At 39.1% G+C, this 25,000-nt stretch overlaps 1 protein-coding gene across 1 annotated transcript in view; it reads left to right on the forward strand.

The window, feature by feature from the left end:
* The window catches only part of LOC109915258 (rho guanine nucleotide exchange factor 37-like), a 256,581-nt gene that overhangs the window by 44,416 nt on the left and 187,165 nt on the right, over positions 1-25,000 (forward strand). The gene's annotated exons all lie outside the window — the stretch shown is intronic.

Below are 25,000 nucleotides of genomic sequence, written 5' to 3' on the forward strand. Positions count from 1 at the left end.
GACGTATATAAACAGCAGCTTGACTTTGTTGCAGAGAACCAGCGCACTCAGAACAGCAGACAGACAATTTCAATCTAGCAGTTAATTGTAATTTAATACATCATGTTGTTGGGCAATGCAATTACTGTTTTACGAATGAATGAATAAACTACAAACTTTGCAAATCATATTCTGCAATCCTTGAAACTAAAGATTATTGAGGTATACTAACTGAACCTTGCTCGGGTGTGTTAATCAATTTAAAAACTGCCAGTCCATAGTTCACAATAGTTTCTTTCTGTTCCCCACATAGTTTAGTTTACTACATACTGCATTTCATCTTTCTCTCCACCTACTTACCGCTCAATATACTTTGCAATTCCAAATCCCTAGCTATACCATTACTGTTATTTGCACTAAATTATCCACGTGGGTAAACTGGCAGCATTTGTGGAGACAGAAACAAAATCAATATTTAATCCAGTATAACTCAAGTTCTGAAGTCATACCAGACTCAAAATGTTACATCAGTTTTTCCTCTCCACAGAAGTTGCCATCTCTGTTGAATTTTTCCAGCATTCTGTTTCAGATTTCCAGCACCTTAAGTATTGTGTTTTTATTGGGAAAGCTGATTTTTCATTGTTTTTCTTTCAACATTCTCTTAAGGGTCCATTGAGACACTAATCATTGCCTCACCATGAACAAATACCCTATATAACTCATGATCGTGCAAATTGGAACACCCAATACTGATTAATCTTGTCAATCTCCTTGTCCCACTAACCTCTCCCAAATGCTGACAGCATGAAGATTGCCAGTAGACCCACAATCTTCAACTCTATTATCTTCCATTTCAACCATAGTCTTATGAATTTTTACTAGACATGGTTAACCACACCGCCAAATCTCAGTTATTTCTACATCAGAATGCTTTTGACATTCAGTACTGGATGAGCAGAAATTTCCTATTAAACGAGGAAGAATGAAATCATCTTTGGTCCCTGTCATAAGCTGTTCCCAAGTTAACGGTGCCATCATTCTTCCTGAGCCTGAACTAGATTGTTTGAAATCTTGCTGTTATATTTAACTACAACCTAAGCTTCCGACAACAAAGGCTTCATCAAAATCGACCAGCACTGGCCGTCAGCTTGATTGCTGTTCAAAATTTTCACCTTTACCTCAGTTATTATTGTGTTTGATTATTTCCATACCTGCCTGGGCAGCCTCCCATGTCACAAGTTTGTGGAGGGTGGAACAAACTAAACTGTTGAAATCTAAAGCACTAAGTAACTTCTCACCCTGTGCCCTCTAACCTACATTGGCTCCTGGTTAAACACTACCACAACCTGAATATTCTCATCTTTGTTTGCAAATCACTCCACAGCTATGCCCCTCCCTAACTGTATAATCTTTCACCTGTACTTCTGAGATACCTGCATTTGTTCAATTCTGGTCTTCAGCACCTTTGGTGCTGCAATCAAAATCATAGAAGAACTTCGGATAACGAGGTGTTATCTGAAAGTGTCCAGACCTGAAACGACAGCTTTCCTGCTCCTCTGATGCTGCCTGGCCTGCTGTGTTCATCCAGCTCTACACCTTGTTATCTCAGACTCCAGCATCAGCAGTTCCTACTGTCTCTCATAGAAGAACTGCAGCTGGCTATCTGCCTGATCATCATGGCTTTGTGTCAACTTTTGTTTGATAATGGCCTTGTGAAATACTTTGAAACATTTGTGTATTTTCTATTTTGCTCTAGAAATGCACTGACATCAATAACACATTGTCAGGAACTTCATTCTTGGGCAATATCACCATTCTCCTTACATGCAACTCTTATTTCACTAGGCTTGCCATCCCATGCCCCACCCAAACTGTTGTGCCTTTGTTACCCTATCTCACCATAGTCTATATTCCTGCGGTGGCTTAGGTTTTTAATTGAGAACTTCAATTTGTTTCATTCCTCTTCGCGATCCATTATAAACCTTGTTAATTGGAATGCTCCCTTTAAACTGTGCATCCTCATGGCAATCCAGAATGATCCATGTAATGCAGTAAACTAGTCAGAGAACAATATAAATTGGAGGAAGGGTTGTTTACCAATCATCCAAACTAAACTTACTGGCCACTGTATTTTCCTATTTGAACATTACTGCATGCAGATATATTATTGTTTCTGCCCAAAATTTAGTCACAGGATAACATGAACTGAGGGTTATAACCATTTAATCTCTAATGTACACACTGTTGACATCAGTGGCTCCATAGCATCTGAAAAATTTAGAGGAACAACAGTAATTTCAAAATCAGGCCAATTCATTCTGTAAATAAAGGAATGCGCAGAGTAACATTAAATTTTAAACAGCTTCATAATGCTCCTGAAAATATTAAAATTGATACGTTGCACAGTTCCCATTAGTGGCTAAATACAAATCTCTTGGTGGTAGGTTCTCTGAAACTTGGTATACTAAGTTTATTTGTATGACATCTTAAAAGGAAAAAACCTTTCTAAAGCACTCCACGAGCCTTATAAAATTATGCCATCAGGCTTGACTATATGTTTTGACAAGTGTCTTAGAAGTAGAAAAGCAAAGTAGATGGGGACATACAAGGAGCAAATCCCAGACCTTAGGGCAGGGCAACAGTCACACCTGGCACAAAGAAACAGAATTGTGGTTGTTGGAGGTCAGTCATCTCAGTTCCAGGACATTCTGTAAGAGCTCCTCAGGGTAGTGACCTCGGCCAAACAGTCTTCATCTGTTTCATCATTGACCATCCTTTCATGAGATCAGAAGTAGGGATGTTTGCTGATTATTGTACAATGTTCAACACCATTTGTAACTTCTCAAATACTGATGCAATCCATATCCAAATTGCAGCAAGATCTGGACAATATTCAGGCCTGGGCTGACACTTGGTGAGTCACATTGATTCCACACAAATTGCCAGGCAATGACCATCTCCAGCAAGAGAGAATCTAACCACCAGCCCTTGACATTCAATGGCATAACCATGTCTGACTTCCCTACCATCAATATCCTGGGGGTAACCATTGACCAGAAATTGAACTAGACTAGCTCTATAAATGCTGTGGCTACAAGAGCTGGTCAGAAGCTAGGAACACTGCAGCAAAGCCTGTCCTCCATCAACAAGGTAGAAGTCAGGAGTGCGATAGAACATTCCCCAGTTTCCTGGATGAGCACAGCTCCAACGTCACAAGTAGCTTAATGTCATCCAGGTCAAAGCAGCCGACTTGATTGTCACCACAAACATTTCCGGTGGTGGCAGAGGCACTCTGTAGCAGCAGTGTACACCATTTACAAGCTGCTCTGCAGGAAACCCCAAGGCTCACTAGTCAGCACTTTCCAAACCCACTACCACCAACCATCTAGAAGGGCAATGGAACAGTTAGAAACACTACCACCTACAAGTTTCCCTCCAAGCCACTTGCCATCTTAACTTTGAATATATTCAATGTTCCTCTTCAATATCGATGGGTTAAAATCCAGGAACTACCTCCCTCATGACAATGTGGATGTCCCTCCATCAAATGGATTGCAGTAGTTCAAGGCAGCAGCTGACTACCACCTTCTCAGGGACAACTAGAAGTGTGCCTAGTTGTTAGACCAACAATACCCCATAATTAAATTCAAAAAGCTGGAGGCAGAATCACAGATAGTGGAGCAGTTAAAATCTGGGTTGTAGAAAAGGAGATTGCAATAGGGAGTGGCAAGGCCATAAAGGAATCTGAAAACAAAGGATGAGAATCTTAAAGTTAAGATGTCATTTGACCAGGAGCTAATACAATTCAGAAAGGCAAGGGTGATAGGCAAATGGGACAGAGTGTTAAAACACAGGCAGCAGTGTTTTGAATGACCTTGAGTTGACAGATGGTGGGGGATCAGCCAGAAGCATGTTTTAATATCTCTAAATCTGAGTATTCCAAGTATAAACGTGTGTTTCAACAGAAGAGCTAACAAGGGGGGAAAAGTAGGGCAGTGCTGAAATGGCAATAGGTGGTTACAGCGATGGTATGATTTGGGAGCACAACTCAGGATCAATCTGAAAACTTGCTGTCATCTGACTGCTTTCAAGGGAGATGAGCTGACGGTTAGAAAGAAAAAAAGTGTGGGTAGAATTCAAAAGCAATAGTTCCAGTTTTTGTAAGACGCAATCAAAATTTCTGCTCATCCAGTACTGTTGTTGAAGTAGTCACATAATCAGTAGAGATAGAGAAGACAAATAAGGTTATAAAGTATAGCTGTATGTGAACTGCATAGATCACAAGAAATGCTACACTTCCGAATAATGCTGGACAGAAGACAAATGAGAAATAGGAGTGCTCCAAGACTAATCATTGGAAGCCATGGGAAGCAATGAAGCAGGGGAAAGAGAAGGCAGTGCAAGTGACATACTGGATACAATTAGATAGATAAGAACAGAATCCAGGAGAGACGGGTTCCATGCAGACTTGCAACAGTGAGTGGGGTATCGAGTCAAAGGCTGCAAACAAAGAGAAGGATGATCAAGACTCTCAGTTACACAGGATGACATTTATGGTTGGCAAAAAATAGTTTTAGTATTATAACAGGGATGAAAACCTGTTCAGAAGAATTCAAATATGGTGCTTTGCATGCATGAGTGGCATTAGTGTGTCCAGGGACTTTGAAGAGAGGAAAGTTAGAGATGGGGCCTTTAATTTGGTTGGATCAAGGCTGATTTTGAGATAAAAAATGATGACAGATTTAAAAGGTGAAAGGAATAACACTTGGAGACAAAGCTGTTAGCGGTAACACTCACCAGAGGACAGGAAGGTAGGTTAGGTGGCCAGCAGTTCAATGGGATGAAGGTTGAGGCAGCAGAAAGTGGGTCTCATGAGATCAGGCAAGACAAGTCAAAAGGAGGGAAATTAGAGAAAGGCTCAAGTTCAGAGCTGTCATGACAATGAATCATGATTCCATTTTATACTGAAACACTAATTATTCTTTTTAAAGAAGATAAATCTGCAGTTATTCTTTGACTAAGTTCAGAAGCAGACTGGAAGACGACCCTGGAATGAAAGTACAGGGATCAATTGAAAGCGATGAAATGCACTACGAACTGAGCTGTGATCTCCTGTGATTTACTGCTATAAACATTATGGGAGAAAAGACAGCAGTCTGTTTGAGATGTTTTGGGTCTTCTTTCAGAGGAGTTGAAGGATTGTGTACTAACCTGGGTTTGAGTGATAGCACGCTAAGAAAGTCATGGTTTTTAAAAAACAGAATGGCTAGGGTATGTTATTGCAGCTAAGTGCTGAAGACCACAAGCCAGTCAAAAGAAAACAGAACTCTAACACAAAGCCAAGAACCCTGAAGTCAACTGTTCAACTATTAATGTTCTATTATCTACTCTTCATGAACAATCCATGGATATTCCGCCATGTTTTTTTAAAATTGTTTCTTAGAATTCTTCTCATCTCTAATCTGTAAATACTGTTATTTGCCATTTAGCAATTAGTGAACTATTTGTTAACTCAAAACCTGGTTAAATTGATACCTTTTAAAACAAATTCTTTTGATCAGCAAGGTTACAAGAGAGGGGATACTTCATAAATTAACCTTGTGGTGGGTGAAGAGAGAAGAGGGCCACTTTATCCCTTCTTGCTCATGAGTTTAACAATTTAAGATATCCTATTTGGAACTGTAGTCACTTGGTGACCCTCACCTGGGTCTGGTTCTAAAAATGGCTTATGTGGAACAAGCTTTAAAAGGAAGTCTGAGAGTTTGAGGGGCGGAGAAATGTGGCAGCTGAGAAGCTGCTGATGTGGCTCTGTCAGAAAGATTAACAAGATCTTTACATATTTACTCTTGGAAGTGGCTCTATTTTACTGCAGTTTACATTATAGAAAAGTATCTGAAGCTTATTTTGCATTCCAAAATGAACCAATTTGCATTTTTTGGCAGTATTTTAAATGGCCCAGATAGATCTGGCAATGGATGAGTAAACTAGTTATCTGCCATATATTTTTAAGTCTGAATGCCTTGGACTTAGAGGGTGCAGTTGAGAGAATAGCTGCTGTAACAACGTTGTGACAATCTGAGGACCAAAGCTTAGAAGCTTGGGATTTTGACCATGGAGTCTCGGCTACATTCCCTCTCAGTTTTGCTGCCACTGCTGTGGACCTGCAAGGTCTGTGTGCTTTATAAACTCCAGAAGGAGAAGTTAGTGGGTCTGCAAGCTGATTAGCATGAGTGCACATTCCAAATGGCTGTGCAGTCATGTGACTTAGAAAGATCTTGCAGGTGGTGGTGTTCCAGTTGAGCAGTGGTTTTTTTTTTCCAATTGGGGCAGGCCTAAAGCATGGTTAGTAAAGGAGATGGGGTAGAAAGTGTTAAAAGTGGTCAGAGTTGCCATTTGTTTCTTGATCATATTGCTCTATCAAGACCATATGTAGGCAGCCAGGAATATGGATCGAGGATTTTATGTGGAAGGAGAGATTTAGGATGGTGAGGTGAAACGTAACAGCCTTCGACATCAAGGCTGCATTTGACATTGTGATACCAAGGAGCCTCAGCAAAACTGGAATCAGGGCAAACTTTCCTTTGGTTAAAGCCATACCTGGCACAAAAAGGAAGATGGTTGTGGTTGTTGCAGGTCAGTCATCTGAGTTGCATGATATTTGCATAGTTCCTTAGGGTAGTGTCCGAGGCCCAATCATCTTCAGCTGCTTCAATGACCTTCCCTCCATCATAAGATCAAAATGGAGAATGTATAAACAGTAAACACTATTGGTAAACAATCATTCATCTCGCAGATACTGAAACAGTCCATGTTCAAGTGCAACAAGATCTTAATATCCAGCTTGAACTGACAAGTGGCAAGTAATATTTACACCACACAAAGACCATCTTCAATGAGCCAATCTAGCCACTGTCCCTTGATATTCAATGGCGTTACCATCACTGAGTCCCCATTATCAACACCAGAGTAGACCGGGGGACACACCATATAAATACAGTGGCTACGAGAGCAGGTCAAAGGTAGGAATACTGGAGCAAGGAACTTGCCTTGGCTCCTCAATGCCTGTCCACCATCTACAAGGCAGCAGTCAGGATGGAATACTCCCCACTTGCCTGAATGAGTGCAGCTCCAACAACACAAGACGCTTGATGCCAGCTAGGACAAAGTCAGAAATCACACAACACCAGGTTATAATCCAACAGGTTTATTTGAAAACAGAAGCTTTTGGAGCTCCGAATAAACCTGTTGGACTATAACCTGGTGTTGCGTGATTTCTGGTCTTGTCCACCCCAGTCCAAAAACAGCACCTCCACATCATATTTAGGACAAAGCAGAACATCCACTCCTTGTACACCACTGCTACTATCTACAAGATGCACTGCAGAAATTCAAAGATCCTTCGATAGCGCCTTCAAAATCCCCCATCACTTCCATTTAAAAGGACAAATGCAACAGATGCATAGAAACATCACCTCCAAGCCACTCACCATCCTGACTTTGAAATATAAATCTGTTCCTTCACTGATGCTGGGTAAAATCCCGGAATTCTTTAAGGGCATTGTGGGTCTACCTACAGTTCATAGACTACCTCAATTCAAGGAGGTAGCTCACCACCACCTTATAAAGGTACAACTAGGGATGGGCAATAAATATTGGCCATGAGCAATGCCATGTGAATAAAAAAAGCAACTAGTGAATAAAAAACATAGGCAGTGTGGAAGTCTGAGAGAGAGTGCGTGTGTTAAACTAAGACAACAGCTGAAATCACCCATTCAATGCAGAGTGAGGAAAGGAATGAAGATATTTCAGTGATCAAATCGTGAGTGGTAGAGAATTATAATTTTGACTAAGAGGTGAAAGAGAATGTACCATGGGGCTGAGGCTGGTGGGGGTGTGTGCGCGGAGTGTAGGGTTGTGGGCAGGGGGCGTGGTTCAGCTTATGCCTTAAATGATTCTAAACCATTTTCCTTCTTCAGAATCAACTGCCTTAGATATCTTGCTTCAGCCAAGCCTTCTGCAAAAGGCAAACTCAAAAGCTTCTGGCAAGTACCAAAGCCCATGACTCAAATTTAAATATTAAAATATAGATAAATAATCTATCACATCACAAAAGGTACTCCAATGCAAGACAACACAGCACCTCTGAATAGTAGCAATGAGATTTTAAGACTAAGATACTGGCTGCTCTAATAAGGAGCTCTTAGAAAATAAAACATTTGTCAGCATTGCAGGTAAAATTAACCAATAAACCACTGTGACATCATTTCAGCTAATATGCACCATTGGGAGAAAGTCCCTCAATAGCTCTTTAAGGAAAGCCAATGGCCCAATGGTCATCACTGGGTTTGAATCCTGCCATGACAGGGGGTGGAATTTAAACTCAATAAAAAATTTAGAATCAAGATGTACTTATGAACATTTTAAATAAACAGTTCCATAAGTAAAAACCACTACAAAAACACTTGCTCCTTACATTGTCTTACCATTGTGTTGGTAACTGTACATGTTACATATCTATAACGTTTGAATGAATACCAAGATATTTTCAAGGTATATGTCCATTTGACAAAATTAATCAAGTGCAATTTGCCACATTGGGATTTCTAATTAACCACATGATGAGTAATTAATGCATCAGGCAACACTGGGCTATGAATGACTTCCCCTTTCCAGTACATCCAAATATGGGAATTACAGACACAGTGTCTGCAATCCTCATGCCAAAATCTGGGGTCAAGGAATGTTCTTTGATAATACCTATCATGTGTCTTATTGTACACTCAAAAGTCTTCAAATGATTAAAAATCTACATTCTTTCAGGCCTCTTGAATAAATGTTGTATTTTTAATTGTCCCTCTACATTTAAAGCTGTTTTTGTTACAGACTCAGATTGTTAAGAATGATGTTTCCAAAAAAGTTACACAACCTCAGTCTTTAGTGTAAATATTCATGGCTTCTGCCATCATGTAGTAAGGTGACAAATCATTACCCTGCAAAAGTAACTCCTCAAGCAGTGAGATGTTCAGACATATACTGCCGGCATTAGTCACTTCCTGAGTGGAAGAGTTTTACTCAAGTGGCCTCAGAGATTTAAGGTTGGGCTTGACAATGTTCTCCAGTAATGGTTTAGTACAAATCTGAAACATTACATTCACTGCTTACAACTCAATCATTTTCTGCAATTTAAAACACCCAAAATAAAATAGTTGTACACAACCAAATTTTTAAAGGCACGCCAGCATTATTCACAGATTATTTGTTATAAATTCCAAATTTACCTCCTGAACGGTTGTATAATGTTATATAAATGTTATTTGGCTCAATTGTGATGCCCCATGTCAGTCATCGAATACCTTGCCAATGTTGATTAGGTTCAGAGAAAATAAGGACAGGCTTAAACAAAGAAATATTGAGAAAAAGAAATTTCCAAAGAACAGTCTACCTGTCAGCTCAATTACTTAATTGTGGCATATTGCTTCACGTTAAAATGGTGTGAAGTATATGATAACTGACATTTTATAACTGGGTACTGGGGCAATGTCAAAATAGAGGATTTTATTCTGGTCAGATTTTTAAAAAACCATTTGCCATGCATTTTGCAGTGTTTGTGATCATTTAATGTTGTTGCCAAGTAGACAAATCAAGATCAATTACTATACAAATCCGCAAAATAAACTGACTATATGACAGTTTAATATTTTAGCCATGTATTAACTTGTACAAATATTGAAGACAGGGGAATGTTTTGGTATTTTTGGCCTTGAAAATTTGAGTTTACAAATTCAACTAATATGCTCTGCCAACCAGGTCCAACATGTTACGTAAGATAAAATACAAATTAGTAACACCTTCATACATGCCAACTCAAAGTTACAAGGTGAGCAGATTTTAACTGCATCTAAGGTTATTTATCCTGGACCTACATAGGTTTCCTAAAGCTGTGCATTTATGGCTTCAACCTATAATGGAAGTTTGCAATTTGGTTGAACGTTCAAGACAATTTAAAGCAAAATATTCTTCCTATAACTATTATAGAGTGGTTTGCACAAACCATAAAGTCCAGAATATGTCAAACCAAATGTGTGATGACTAAGCTACTCCCACAAGTGCCACTTTGTTGACCAGTTTTGAGGAGCGCTCATCAGGTGAAAACAGGATCATTGAGATAGCAAGAACTGCAAATGCTGGAGTCAGAGATAAAGTGTGGAGCTGGAGGAACACAGCAGGCCAGGCAAGAGGAACAGGAAAGCTGACGTTTTGGGTCGGGACCCTTCTTCAGAAAATTTCTTTAAGAAATAAATTGTTTCCAATCTCTTGCTCCCTCCCTAAAACTTTCAGAATATACTCAAGGGTCCCAACCTGAAACATTAGCTTTTCTGCTCCTCTGATGCAGCCTGGCCTGCTGTGTTCCTCCAACTCCACACTTATCTCAAGCTGTTCATTGATGCCCAAATTAGAGTAACCTTCCATCACAAGTTGTTTTTATATTGATCTACAGGAAAAGTGATGCTTCTAAAAAGGTACTTTTAAGGTTGGAGCTTTCACATGTCCATTAGAAGCATGCCAGATTCGCTAAGGCTAAACAAGACCATTTAAACAGTCCAGTCTCTTACTGTTTCAGAATCTACATCTCAGCTTTAATCAAAAATTTTAGGAGGAGAGCAAGAGATTGGAAACAATTTATATCTTAAAAAGAAATGCAATGGTCATTTGTAGTATATTGCAAGTAAACAATTCCTTATATGAAAACTACCCATTGTGCCACAAACAGAATGTCACTCCACCCTAATCATTTGTTCCCAGGATGACAGCCTTTAGTGAATACTGCCTTATTACCTCTGGGAAACTTGCATATTTATATCAGAATTAATCGTGGTGATAAATGTGACACAGATGTTCTCCCTTCATGACAAACTATTGTCCCTCTAAGCACCATATTCTGCAGCCAGGATTCCTTCTGTACTGCATAGAGATTATCCAAAATTCAGAAATAATTCATTTTTAAAAGAATATGCTTCACTGTCTGCCAATGGTACAACCAGCAATTGCCTAAATTCACTCATGCATTTCTTCTGCACAATTTTGAAACTTAAAGTTAGCATTCACTTTGAAATAAAAGGCCTCCTGTAAAAACTAGCAATGAATGAAATATGAACGGCAATGAATTGAAAAATCCACAGCAATCATGTCCAGCTGAATAAGGAGCGTAGAACAGCTGTCTGAGAACAAAATATAAACCTACCCATGTCATCACAGCAATTCTCTTGTGGTGAGACCTGGACGCATAGTGTCAACTGTACGATTAGCATCGTTTGGCAGGGCAAGGTCACCAATAGAGGTTCTAAAACACGATGATTTCATCAACATGTGCTCATTGCTAAGCCATCATCTGTGCTGGCTCAGCTACATTCATCAGATGGTTCATAGCCGTACACTTTCTGGGCAGTGGACTGGCCATTGAAACATGTGACAATACTATGGCTTTAAGGAATGTATTTCTTTCTATTTTTCATTTGAGGGGTTTTAAGACAAAAGTAACAAGCCCATTGTTTTTTTGTTTAAATGTTGGAACAATAGAAGTAGCCTGAATGGGTGGGGTTAAACTCCCACAGAACCTGGATTTTTAGTTTTAGTTTTCAGCAGTTACTGGGGTCTCAGCAGGGTTTGGAAGCTGTAGTACATCTCTCCCTGCTACAGAGTTTTGTTTTTCCTGCTGGAATGGAGAATTGCCTATGAAAATCTATTTTTCTGATCATTCCTTTGCCAAGGGTGTTTATGGGATGTTACTATATTGGAACAGTTAATTAGTAGTAGTTAATAATTTATTATTCTGTTAAATTTTCGAATTGAGTTGTTATTCCAATTTCTTCTCTCTTTTGTTGGGTTTTAACTATAGTATGTGAATAAAGTGTGTTTTGCTTCAAATCTGGTAGTTTGACCGGTTAAATTGCATCTGGAATGCAAAACCCTACACTTACCTTTAAAATAAGGATACATTAGGGTCTAGACTATCTTTTTATATTTTGACGGGTTTAGTCTGGTCCATAACAGTCATGACTTCTTGTGTCCCATATGTCCATTACAAGGTCAGCTTCAAACTGGATACAAGGATGGCAGACACTGATGCTAACATCTGGGAGACAATTACTGACAGTTGTGGCCCTTGGAAACTGGCTCCTAGGCTTTGGGAGAAGGCAGAAGTGAAAAACTCAGCTGAGAAAAGGAACTAGAGAATCAAAGAATCTCTTACCTTCTACACCTAGGGCAGTAAATGTGATAGACACAATGAGGAGAGATTAGGGCACCTTGGTTATGCTTAATATGGAATTTGACCACCATGACACAAACCATCCTGAAATAGCAGGAAGGAAACAAAGTGTCAAAGATGTAGAATTCAGTGCCTAGAAACCTGTTAAGCAGTATTTTACAAAAATACATTTTCTAATATCCTGTGATTGAAGCGGAGTTTATCTGACAATTGTCATTTGTGTCAGAGATAAACAGGGTATTAAAATGGTGGAATCATTTGGACTGTTAAAGGATTGTGTGAAGCAATAACCTATGAGATGAGATGGTTATTGGCTTTGAGAAATAAGCTGATTAATCCTTTCTCCATGTTGAGCTTCTATACTTGCAAGACAATATCATTAATTGCTAATTGTTTAAGATGTACTAAATTTATATGTGGACTCCAATTCTTGCATTTAATCCACAAATCAAGCATTAAAAGTCAAAGGTCAAACACCAAATACCCAGATATTTTTAGCAATGGATATTGCACAGAAAGTCAAAGTCATTCAGTCCATTGTGCTTTGAAAAAAAAAAATCAATTAATCCCACTCTTGCTTTTACCCAGTAGCACTTGTTTTTTCTTTCCAAATATAGATTTAATTCTCGTTATTGAATCAACTTCTCTATCCTCTCACACAGTGCATCCCAGATCACCATACCACTGCACAAAGAATAAACATCATTCATCTCTCCTCTGGTTCTTCTTGCAAATTATAACCAGTAATATGGTTTCCAAACCATACAGGTTTCTTCTCATTTGCTCTATAACAATCTCTTAATAAAATCAAAGAAACCCCAAATAAATCACCCCTTAACCTTTTGTGCTTTGAGAATGATGCCGGTTTCTATACCAATTGCAACTCTTTATTTTACAAAACAAAAAAGTTAGATTTCTTTGACTGTCTGAGGTTAGGTATTCTTCTCCTGAATAGAGATGAACTATCCCAAAACATGTCAAGTAACCTTACATTGACAATGGGGAGAAGGGCAGAAAAAACAACTGAATTTATAACACTAAAGTAGCTTGGAGCATCCAAATGTTAATATCTTTAAAGGACTCAATGTACATCACCACTCATTAACAAGTAACATTATTGTCCTTAGGTAAAGTCAAGTTCTCTTATGAAAATAGTTCTTTAGAACCAGTCAAATGTTTTCCCACACAATAGACAAGCAGGTCAGCAGAGAAAAAAACTGAAACAAGCATGGTTTTTAAAGTGCACATTTATGTAGGCATGTAAACAATTTATGTCTGGCAATATTCAATGCGCAAAAGCTAAATGATCATGAGTTGATGTTTTTGGCAGCAATACATGAAGATGGAATTCCATTTGGATCATTCAAAATGCCCTGCATTGTAAAGGTTTGATGAATGGTTTGGGTGGGGATAGTTTCCAATTATGGAATTTCTTCCCCAAATCGTAAGCAATCCATGCAAAACTAACATTTGGTCTTTATTGTTGCTGTACAAGTCGACTGCAAAAAACCTTTATAGTATCCTGCAAAAGGTAACAGGTTATGTGCAAGTAAAGGCAAATTTAGCAAAAAGCAAGTAACATTAATTGATCAGAAGTTTGCTGCCATCAGAAAATCAAAACCATAAAGTAGCATCTTTCTGCTACAAATCTCTCGAGTCTAAAGAAAAAGGTAGGTAAGGCAAATGGAGTTGTATAGCCAAAATCTGTAAAGTCATTTGCAAACACAGCTCATGTGTCTGGAAAAAGGAAAAACAGAACCTCGGGGTCTTTTATCACCGGAACCTCCCCTCTCCCATATGCTCACATGACTGATTGGAGCCTAAAGTGTGTAGACTTAACCATCGCTGCAAACATCAATATATAATTTGGGCTGATTATTAAGTGCAATATTAAGAAAGAAGCTGTGCACTTTCAGAAGCATTCAATTTCAGAGGAAATTAAACAAACTCAGATTTCTAAAATATTGCAGCATTCGAGAAGGAACAGAAAGGCAAGCAGCTGGCAAAATACAGTCTCTTACTGATATGATGCAGGATCAACATGCTAAAGAATTTTGGCATCAATGCTTCAAGAGGTTGAAGCAATTCCACAGAGGCAGATATCCCATCACCAAGTCACCTTTTATTTACACATAGGGAGTCCTTGACACTGATCCACTCCCAGAGTGAACAGGATGTCAGATACACCTGTTATCTGTCAGCCAGAGCTCACCAATTGGACCAGATTAACAACTCCAATCAGGAAACTTATTGTATGAGGTCCACCTGGCTGACCTCATTACAAATCACTATGAAGATGATACAAGAGGCGCTTCTGTTGAGTCATATGCCCTTCCATAAATAAATTATGACTTGGAATTCACCACTAAAAACATATGGACAATACATGTCCTGGCCTGCTGTGCTCCTCCAGCTCCACACTTATGACTCCAGCATCGGCAGTTCTTACTACCTCTGGACAATACACGTATGGGAAATTCAGTAACCTTCTCTTCAGGAACTGTGCCATTTATAAATCAACCTAATGCAGCACAGAAGAAAGCCATTTAGAGCTGGATCAGCATCAAGGCCTCTCCATGTGTAAATAATGGATGACTTGGTGACAGGATACTGGCCTCTCTGGAGCTACTTGACTCTTGAAGCATTAGTACCAAAATCCTTTAGCACATTGGTACTGCATCATATCTGTACGAGACTGGCAGACTGTGCTTAGTAGGCTGTTTACATTCCTGTTGCTTCTCTAATAATGCTTGTATTGATGCTTTGAAAGAACAAACTGAAATACTGACCGAGGGGGTGGTGGAGGCAGGTACTCAACATTTAAGCATCTGGATGAGCACTTGAACTGCCAGGGCATAGCAGGCTATAGACCAAGTGCAGATAAATGGGACTTGTAGTATTATGCTTGAGTATATTGAAGGCTGAAATAGACAGATTTTAAACGGTTACGGAATCTGGAGGTGGGAAGAAGCAGGAGAGGAGAAATGTTGTGGATTATCAGCTATTACCTAATGGAAGGGCAAGCAGATTCAACCGGCTCAAAAAGGTCCACTGCTGCCCCTACACCTGGGTGTTTCCACATTCCCAGTCTTCTCAAATTTCCTCAACACCATCGCTAAAGCATTGAAATCATTTGTTAAGTACATATCCAAATGTGAATAAAACATCTGGTTTTTGTACTCTGCATTTCACTTTATAAAGCCAAGGATCCCACATTATTTATGATACTCCAGCTTAAAATTTCAACTCCAACAGAATAACATTGAAATTTGCAGATACAAATTGGAAATGTAGCAAACAGTAAATCAAATGGCAAAAGACTTCAAGATAGACAGACTAGTGGAATGGGCACCAGACGACAGGTGAAATTCACAGGAAATTAAAATGATACAATTTGCTCAGAAGAATGAAGTGACGGGCTAAATTGTGCAACTGTGTTTGAAAGAGGGCGAGAACACATGAGTTTTGTGCACATCTTTAAGAGGATAGTTTAGCAAATCAGTCAATAATATGCACATATGGGATCCTTGGTTTTGTAGAGGCACCAAACTTTAGGAAAGAAAAGACAACTTTGGAAAGATTACAGTTTTACTACAATGGTTCAAGTGATAAGCAATTACACCTGGATAGACTAGAGAAGTTGGATTGGTCTCCTTGCAGTAAAGGAGAAGATTTGGCAGAGGTAGTTACAACGGTGAAGAAAAATCATTTGAAATGGTTGAGTGCTGATAACTAGATAGCACAGATTTAAAGGCAACTGGCTGAAGATCCAGAGATAAGGAAACCTTTATGTGATGACTGATTAGCCCAATGGTGTCAGATACATGTTCAATAACAGCTTTCAAAAGCAAAAAAAAAGAGGACAAATATTTGAAGCATAATTGCAGAGATATTGGAACAGACAGACCAACAAACTAGATTGCTCTTCAAAAAGCCAGTGCAAATAACAAAGGGGCCAAATAGCATCCATCTGGGCTTTACAACAGTCTTCTCACCATGACATCTTCAAATTTGTCTATGTACAGCTGGTATCATTGTTCCTGCACTCTTAAAATTCATACCATTTAGTTTATAACACTTCCCTCAAGCTTCCTATATAAAAAAAAGACACCATACTTCACAATTCTGTAGTTGGATCTGTCACACATCTGCCTATCTTCCTGACATCTGTTACTCTCATCCTCGCAACCTTTTCTGGTTTTTGGGCAACCTGATGACTGAAATTGTCTTGCACACCCAAACATCTTTGTTCTTTAGCCAATTTCATGTCCATTCTGTCATTGCCTCTAATCACACTGATGAGATTTGCTGCTAATATGTGCTATTGTATGATTTTAATAACTGAAATGCTTATAAACAAATAGTACCCTAATCACACTGCTCCATTACTTCAAAAGATGATAATTAGATTTGCCTTCAACAAATCCATGCTTTCATTTATTCCACATACAAATAAGGAGCAAAAATTGACTATTTAGCCCTTCAAGCTTGCCCCACCATTCATTAAGACCATGGCTCATCAGTTTACGTTTTGAATTTCATATTTCCATCCCACCCCAATAAACTTTTATCCCCTTACCTAAAGGATCTCAGCCTTAAAAAATATTTATTACTTTCACTTGCCTTAAGGGGCAACATGACTTCCAACATTAAAGATCCCTCAAATTCTTCAGTCCTACATGGGTGAACGCCAATTTTAAAACCATGCTCCCTAATTTGAAATGGATCCAGTAGTAATAACATCCTTTCTACATCTACTTTGACAAGACCATTTGTGATTTTATAGATAAATCAAATCATCCATAGTTTTTCTAACCTCCAGTGGAAATGAGTCAATCTCACCAACTTTTCCTAAAAAGGTAACCCTTTCATTAATGGTATCAATCTAGAAAACCTTTGCTGAACCACCTCCAACATACTTACATTCTTCCTTATAGAGACCAAAAGTCATTTCTAAACTGCTTGCAACTTACTTTTCGATTTATTTGTCATCTTAAAATTTGGCTGCAGTAATTCTCTTCCTTTTAAGAAGTCATTAACATATTGTAAACAGTTGCAGTGCCAGCACTGATCCCTGTGGAACCCCATTGGTCACAGATCACCAATCTGAAAAAAGCTCTTACCTGCACTCCCTGTTGTTTCCTGTTCATGAGCCAATTCTCTATGCACACCAATATACAACCTCCAAAACAGTGGGCTCTTTTGACAGTCTTTTGGAGGTATCTTGTCAAACAATACATCTACTGGTTCTCCTCTTCCAAGAAACTCAATTTGTCAGACACTATTTTCCTTTCATGAAGCTATGCTGACTGCTTGATAAGATTATGATTTTCCAAGTGTGCTGCTATTACTTCAGTAATTGATTGACATTTTTCCAACACGAGCTGTTAGGCTAATAAGCCTATAGTTATCCGCTTTTGGTTGCCTCCTCTTTTTGAATAGGGGTATCACATTAGCAGTTTTCCAATCATTTGGTACTCCTCCAGAATCCAGGAACTCCAAAGAACTATACCGCAGTCTATTAATTGTAAAATTTCAAGTTTAACACACTACTGTATTATCTCCAGTTACTCAATTCATATTTTATATTCAGAAATTATGAATCTCACATTTTAGAACTGAAGAGTTAGAAACCATATCTTGTAATTTCAGATCATAGGATAAAACATTCCATTACCAGCAACTAACAGCTGATGTGCATTCATCCCAGGTATTGAAAATACACTTGTTAATTCACTTACAACATTCTGACCATGTTATCTTTTTCCTATTAATACTTGGTAATTTAAAATCTCTGCTGTAAAATAAGGTGCATCAAGATCTGCAGGACTTAATCATATTGATATAAATGAAAAAAGTTTTGCACAAGGGATTTCAATCCATCAATTACTCATGCAATGATTTCCAATCTTGCAAATAAAAGTATTATAATAAAAAGAATTACATGCCTCCAATTTGATCTTTAGTCATCACTCACCTTCCAAACTTACAGAAGAGATATACCACAAATTACACAGCGGAGTAATGTGGACGAACTAGATAATTTTACAGTCAAAGTGGCTGATATAATCAGCCAGTCTGTTCTGTCCAGGTCAGTGGGAATGAGAGTTTACCAAGTGAGCTGGAGCGCCGGCATGGGAAGAGGTGGGGGAGGAGTCAGGAGGAGCCTGCAAAGGGAAGCAAATAGGTTTAAACCTAATCAATGAAATACTCACTCAGTTAATTGCAGCTAGGAAGAGTTGAAGATAATACATTCCTTGCAATTTTTTTCCACTAATTTGATTAGCTATTTTGGAAAAAACTTTCTAACCAATGCCTGTTATCCTATACCAATTTAAATACTGTGGTGTTTAGGAATTTCAAACCTTGCAAGTTGTAGCCTTAGTTTAAGGAGGAATGATTGTGGAAAACATTGCTGAATTATCTTAAGTTTACTGTGTGCACATTCAAATATCCCATTTGCCAATACAAATAGAGAAGGCTTAAGCCCTGTCATGGCATCAAAAGATTATGGGTACTTCAAAGAAAGTACCCAAAAAGGAATTGAAACATTATGAGGAGAAAAGGAAATATGGTGAAGTGAGTAGTGGTGATGGGACTGTCAAAAAAGCAATAGAAAGGCCCAAGAACAGATGGAAAGATGCTGTGGTGCCAAACTGCAGGCAATGGTGACAGATGACAACTATTTTCATGTAAAACGGAAACAGTTGAAAAATGTAATTTTACATAGCACCAGGTTCAAAGAACTTTAATTTCTGGTTTGTTAAATTCAAGTTAACTCAAATTTTCATGGAGTCCTGTTAACCACATACTCCTAATTATACATAGCTACAGTAGGCATAATGGGGAAGCAAAGTTCAGTTGCTAAACCAATCAGCAGCAAACTGAGGGAAAGCATTTAGGGGAGCAGCTTTTAAAATTCAAGATCCACAACCTTTTCTGGTTGGACATCTTCATAATTGATATTTCTGGACAATATGGAGTTGTTTGAAGCAAATTGATCCATGCTTGGAGTACTGCCCTCTAACATGATGGTTACTGATTTTGTCCTTTGTTGTTCCTCCATCTATTTCAGCATCTACATCTCATTTGTATCCCATTATTGTTCCTTGTCATAAGGTTGCCCAAGTCTCTCTGCCAGTACATAGTCTTGTAGATTTTCCTTTCAGTTTCAGTGATACTTTGCTATCGCATAAAATGGTATTCCATTTCCTTCCTCTAGAGATTAGTTTCCATTTATTTACTTCCATTCAAAAGAAAGTGGGAGGAAAACAGCTGGCTGGAGTGGTACCTAGCACAAGGAAAGATGTTTGTAGTTGTTGAAGAACAGGGTCATCTCAGCTGCGGGACATCTTTGCAGGACTGGAGTGCTGTTCTTAGCCCAACCAACTTTAGCTCAGTGACCTTCCCTCCATCATAAGGTCCAAAGTGGGATGTTTGTTGAGGTTTGTATCACGTTCAACACCATTCACAACTTCAGGTACAGAAGATGTCCACATTCAATACAGCAAGATTAGACAATAATATCCAGGTGTGGGCCGCCAAGTGCTAAGTAACATTTGTGCTGTACAAGTGTCAGGCAATGGCTACCTCCAACAAGAATCTAACCATCCCGCTCTTGACATTCAAAGGCATTACTAAATCCATCTCTGCCAATATTCTGGGTGTTACTACTGACCAGAATCTCAACTGGAAAAGCCACAAATACTATGGCTACAAGAGCAGGCGAGTGGCTAGGAATAATGCAACTAACTGGTTTCCTGACTAATTTAATAATGGCTGTCCATCATCTATAAAGGTAGAAATCAGGAGTTTGACAGAATACTCCATTTGCCTGGATGAGTGCATCTCCAAAAAAACCATTCAGGACAAAGTAGTCTGCTTGATCGTTTGTTCATGTGGTGCCATTCACTCCCTCCACCACTCAGTAGCAGCAGTGTAGCATCTACAACATTAATTACAGAAAATCAAATTTCCCAAACCAACATCTTCCAAACCCATAACCACCATCCAGAAAGACAAGGGCAGTAGGATCATGGCAACATCTTGACCTGCACATTCCTTTCCAAGCCACTCACCATCCTGGCTTGAAATCATGTTGGCACTCCTTCAGTTTTCTGCACCTGGATCTCGCTGCTTAACAGTATTGCAACTATACCAACACCATAGTGTTGCAGTGATTCATTAAGGCAGATCACAGTCACCTTCAAGGGCAGCTAAGGATAGACAATAAGTGCTCATCTAGGCATCAACACCCACATTCCACAAATGAACTTTTAAAAAATCCCATCTTTTATACTTTGTTACAACATCCATGACAGGCAGGAAAAGGCCTCTGATGATTGGTATGAATGCAAATTACTTCAGTGAATTAAGAAACCAATTTCCTCACCAGATCCAAACCCCAGACTAAGAACTCTAAATTAGAACATTCTAACAGCTGAAGGACAATTAACTAGAACGTTAAAAGATGAAATGCAAAATGATTGGAGACCCAAGTTCTAAAAGAGATTTTGCACAGACTAGACCAAACCAAAACCCTCAAAATATGAAGATGGGTCTAGGCTAACTTTTTCTTATTTTAAAGGCAAGTGCTAGGCATCACATTCCAGCAAACTACTTGTCTTAAAATGAAAAACACACTTTATTCATGCACTCGCGTGGAAAGGCAACAAAAGAAAGAAATTGGAGTACCTTAACTCTATTGGAAAACTTAACAGAATAATAGATTATTTAACTACAAAATAGGAACTGTTCCAATATAGTTATACCCTATTAACATACCCTTGGCAGAGGCAAATTCAGTAAAACAGATTGTCTCACATGCAATTCTAGCAAGAGAACCTCAGCTTTTAGAACAATTAGCATTTGAATTAGCTTTATTGTCACATACTCGAATGAGCACGAGAAGTTTAAGTTATCACTTAAGTGCCATCTTAGGTACATATACTTACGTATTTGGTATAAAATAGAGGAAAATAAATAGTCTAGCACAGGAATACAAAGGTAAAAGGAAAAAAAGATACGCAATTTACAGTTCTTTCACCCCAGTCTGCGCCAGGCTTTGAAGCTCAAAGCCTCGCCTCCAGTCTGGAAAAGGGACCTTGCCTCCTCACAACAGCCTCCAGTTTTGTGGACCCTCGCCCACATTCGACGGGAACTTGCCTCCTCATGCTGGGCTCTAGTCCAAGGACTCGCTTCCAGTTCAAACAGGATTCGCCTCCCCGCAATGGCCCCCAGTCCATGCCCTGATATCACCTCCATTCCCAACCAATTTAATCCAACTAAGTTGGAAAGTCTTTTTTTTTTAAAATATAAAAGTTTTTAAAAAACAAAAAAACAGATGAGCTCTGGCACAGGAGCCCTATGCCACTACCATCTTGAACAGCTAGGGTAACTTCTGGCTGTAATGGAGGGAGGAAAAACAGCTTTCACATCCAGCTTCAAGATCCCAGCAACTACGGAGGGCTAAAATTAAACAAAAATTCTGGTTCGGTGGGAGCTTGAATGCACTCATTCAAGCTGCTCCTATTGTTCCAACTTTTTAAAAATACCAAGGCCTCACAAGCTGTTCACTTTATTGGCTTTGGAGCAGACTGATCCAAACATCCCCCTCAACCTTTCATTTAAAAGGAGGGCAAAATAAATCTCAAAGTCGTAGTGTTATCACACCACACATAGTAACCTTAACTACTTTATGTGGTCTTGACCACAGTTCTAATGAAGATAGAACAGTTTCCTCAAATGTAGTACAGGTATTTGAGCAACATTACACAATTTTTGAAAAAGGTTAAAAACTTATAAAAGCTTATGACAGTCTCACAAAATGTTTGGAAGCTTGTTGATCTACAAATCTTACTCACGATACAAGTAACTGTTATTTCCTCCCCTAAACTGTCTTGTTATTTACCTTTGCCCTCAATCCAAAAGTAAGTTCAGTACTTGCTTAAATCGCAATGTTTAACTTGACTCCTTCCCAAAACCTTTTACTTTTATTATTTCCATAACTTCAGATAGCTTTTCCCTCTTTTTACGATCATCCATTTATGACTTTTGCTTATTTATGTAGCACAGAACCAGCAGACTCCCTACCTCAACTGGAGGGGTCTCTGCTTATAGGATGCCTCTGTGGGTGAGCATTTAACTCTTCAATTTGAACTGGAGAGCAAAAATGAGGACCCATTTTTCAACTAGGAAACCAGTTTATCTAATCTAGTCCCAAACCGTCAATTAGGTCAAATAGGCAGTCATTCACCATGTTTCAGGATTGATGGATAATTGCAAACCTCAGCAACTTTAAACAGGTTTCTCTGGCTCTAGAGGAGAGATCAATTTCCAAAAAAAAAATTGATTTAAAGAATACATTTCAAATGCTTATTTCATGTCTGGCTAACCCAGTCAGTCAGTAGTTTAGTACATGGTCCACAATAAACACTAACAGCGCAGGTTCAATTCTTGTTCTGGCTGAGGCAGAGCTGGGACTCGTCTCCTCCCTGTTCCGTGCTTGACGCCGAAAGATACCTCTCAGATTTGTGTAACCAATTGTTCCCTGCTGAGAGAGACACACCTGTGGTATTTTGTGGACAATGGATAATTATCTACCTACTCATGTTTATTTCATTATTTTTCGTCATTTGAATATTTCCACTCTGGCCATAAATCAATGATAAACAACAAAACATTAAGTATCTTAATTTTCAAAGATGAACTAACACTTTGCTGATAAATCTCACCAAATCATTTAAACATACTCAGGTATGGAAGCTAATCCAATGTATTGGAGCACAAACAAATTGCTGGCAAAAGTTGGCAGGTGTGTCAGCACCTGTGCTGAGTAAACCAGAGTTAATGTTAGAGTCTTAAGGGGGTCAAGCATTACGGGGAGAAGGCAAAACATACCAGCCACGAATGAATGGCAGAGAGACACTCGGTGGGCCAAATGGCCTAATTATGCTTCTCTCGGTTATGTGAGGTGTAAAGAGCAGGGAATCTTGAGTAATACATCTGTAAGTTAAATCAAATACAATAGTGATGGAAGGACTGGTGACGGGTTGCTATCGCAACGCGTGGAAGCTGCTGGATATGAGCGTGATTCAGAACAAAAACATCCAAGCTTCTGCAGCTCAAGGAACTTTTGATCAGAGTTCAGGATTGGGAGTCTGAGCTGCAGACATTACGACACATCAGCGAAGGGGAAATTACCTAGACACTTTGCTCCTGAGAGTAGTCACATCAGAGAACAAGTTAAAATTGGTGTGTGATCAGGGACAGCACGCAAGACAGAAATGAGGACCCCAGCGGTTAAAATTGAGGAGCCTCAGGTGCTGCAATTGTCCAAATTTAAAGTTCTTGCAAGCTGTGCAGACAAGAGTGGGGACTACAGGTAGCATGTGTCCACCGGAACCTTAGTCCAGGGAGTCAAATGGAGGGGGAAAATAGGATTGTAATTGTGGTGAAAGACAGTACAATTGGGGGGATAGATACTGTTCTCAGCAGCCCCAAGTATGGCTCCTGAAAGCTGTGCTGCCTGTCCAGGGCCAACCTAAGGGTATTATCTCAGGGCTGGAGATGGAGGGAAAAAAGTTCCAGTAGTTATTATCCACATTGGTACCAATGACAATAGTAGGAATGGAAAAGGGGCTTTTAGAACCTCCAAGGTAATCAGTTCTGGATTACTGTTTCAGCCACAGACAAACTAACATAAGTAAAGTCAGGGAGTTAAATGCTCGAAGATTGGAGTGGGTGGAACGGATTTCAGTTCAAGGGGCACTGGTAGAATCAGCTTCACTTGCCCCAGCAGACAGTTCTAGTGTTCTGAGGATCAAATAGCTGATGCAGGCTTTAAACCAACAAGGGAAGATTTGGGAGAGGGAAAATGTAGGCTTACAAAAGCAAGAGAATACAAAATTACAGGGCAGCTATTTGGATAAAGACGACCAGAGTTAAACAGGAAGGGAGCGTATATAAATTTAGATAATCAGCAGTAAATAAGGTCCAAAAAAAAAAGGGACATCAAATGATCTTCGAATGGAAAAATGTAGAATCCATGCGGGCGGAGCTAAGAAATAAAAAGGAAAAGGAAAAAACACTAGTAGTAGTCTATGGGCCCCTAACAGCAGCTATAGAAGGGGACAGAATAAAACAGGAGATCATGAGTACGTGTAACGAAGGCAGTGCATTCATCATGGGTGACTTTAATCTTCATGTAGATCAGGATTACCAGATTGGCAGAGGAAGCAATGAAGCCAAATTCAGTATTTAGAATGAGGAAGGAACTTTGGTCAGTAAAGCCAAAGAACTGAAGATACTGGAAATTAGAAAAACATTTGCTGGAAAAGCTCAGGTCTGGCAGCATCTGTGGAAAGAAAGCAGACTTAATGTTCTGGGGCCAGTGATCCCTGAGAAGACAGGTTTGGCACAATGGGGTGCAAAGATCAGTGCTAGCACTACAATTATTTACGATATGTATTAATGATTTGCATGAAGAAAGTGAATGCACTACAGTAAAGTTTGCAGACAAAATATAGGTGGGAAAAGGATTGGCGAGGATGACAGTCTGCAGAGAGATATAGAGGTTAAGCAAGTGGGCAAACACTTGGCAGATGGAATATAGGAAAGTGTGAAGTTATGCACTTTGACAGGAAATGCAAAGAAATTCAATATTATTTAAATAGAAAATGACTGCAGTAAACTATGGAATGGAGGGATTTGGGAGCTGTCGAATGAGTCACAAAAAGCAAGCATCCCAAGATC

Source organism: Rhincodon typus, chromosome 12 (genome assembly GCF_021869965.1).
Source record: "Rhincodon typus isolate 14 chromosome 12, sRhiTyp1.1, whole genome shotgun sequence".
Taxonomy (NCBI): Eukaryota; Metazoa; Chordata; class Chondrichthyes; order Orectolobiformes; family Rhincodontidae; genus Rhincodon; species Rhincodon typus.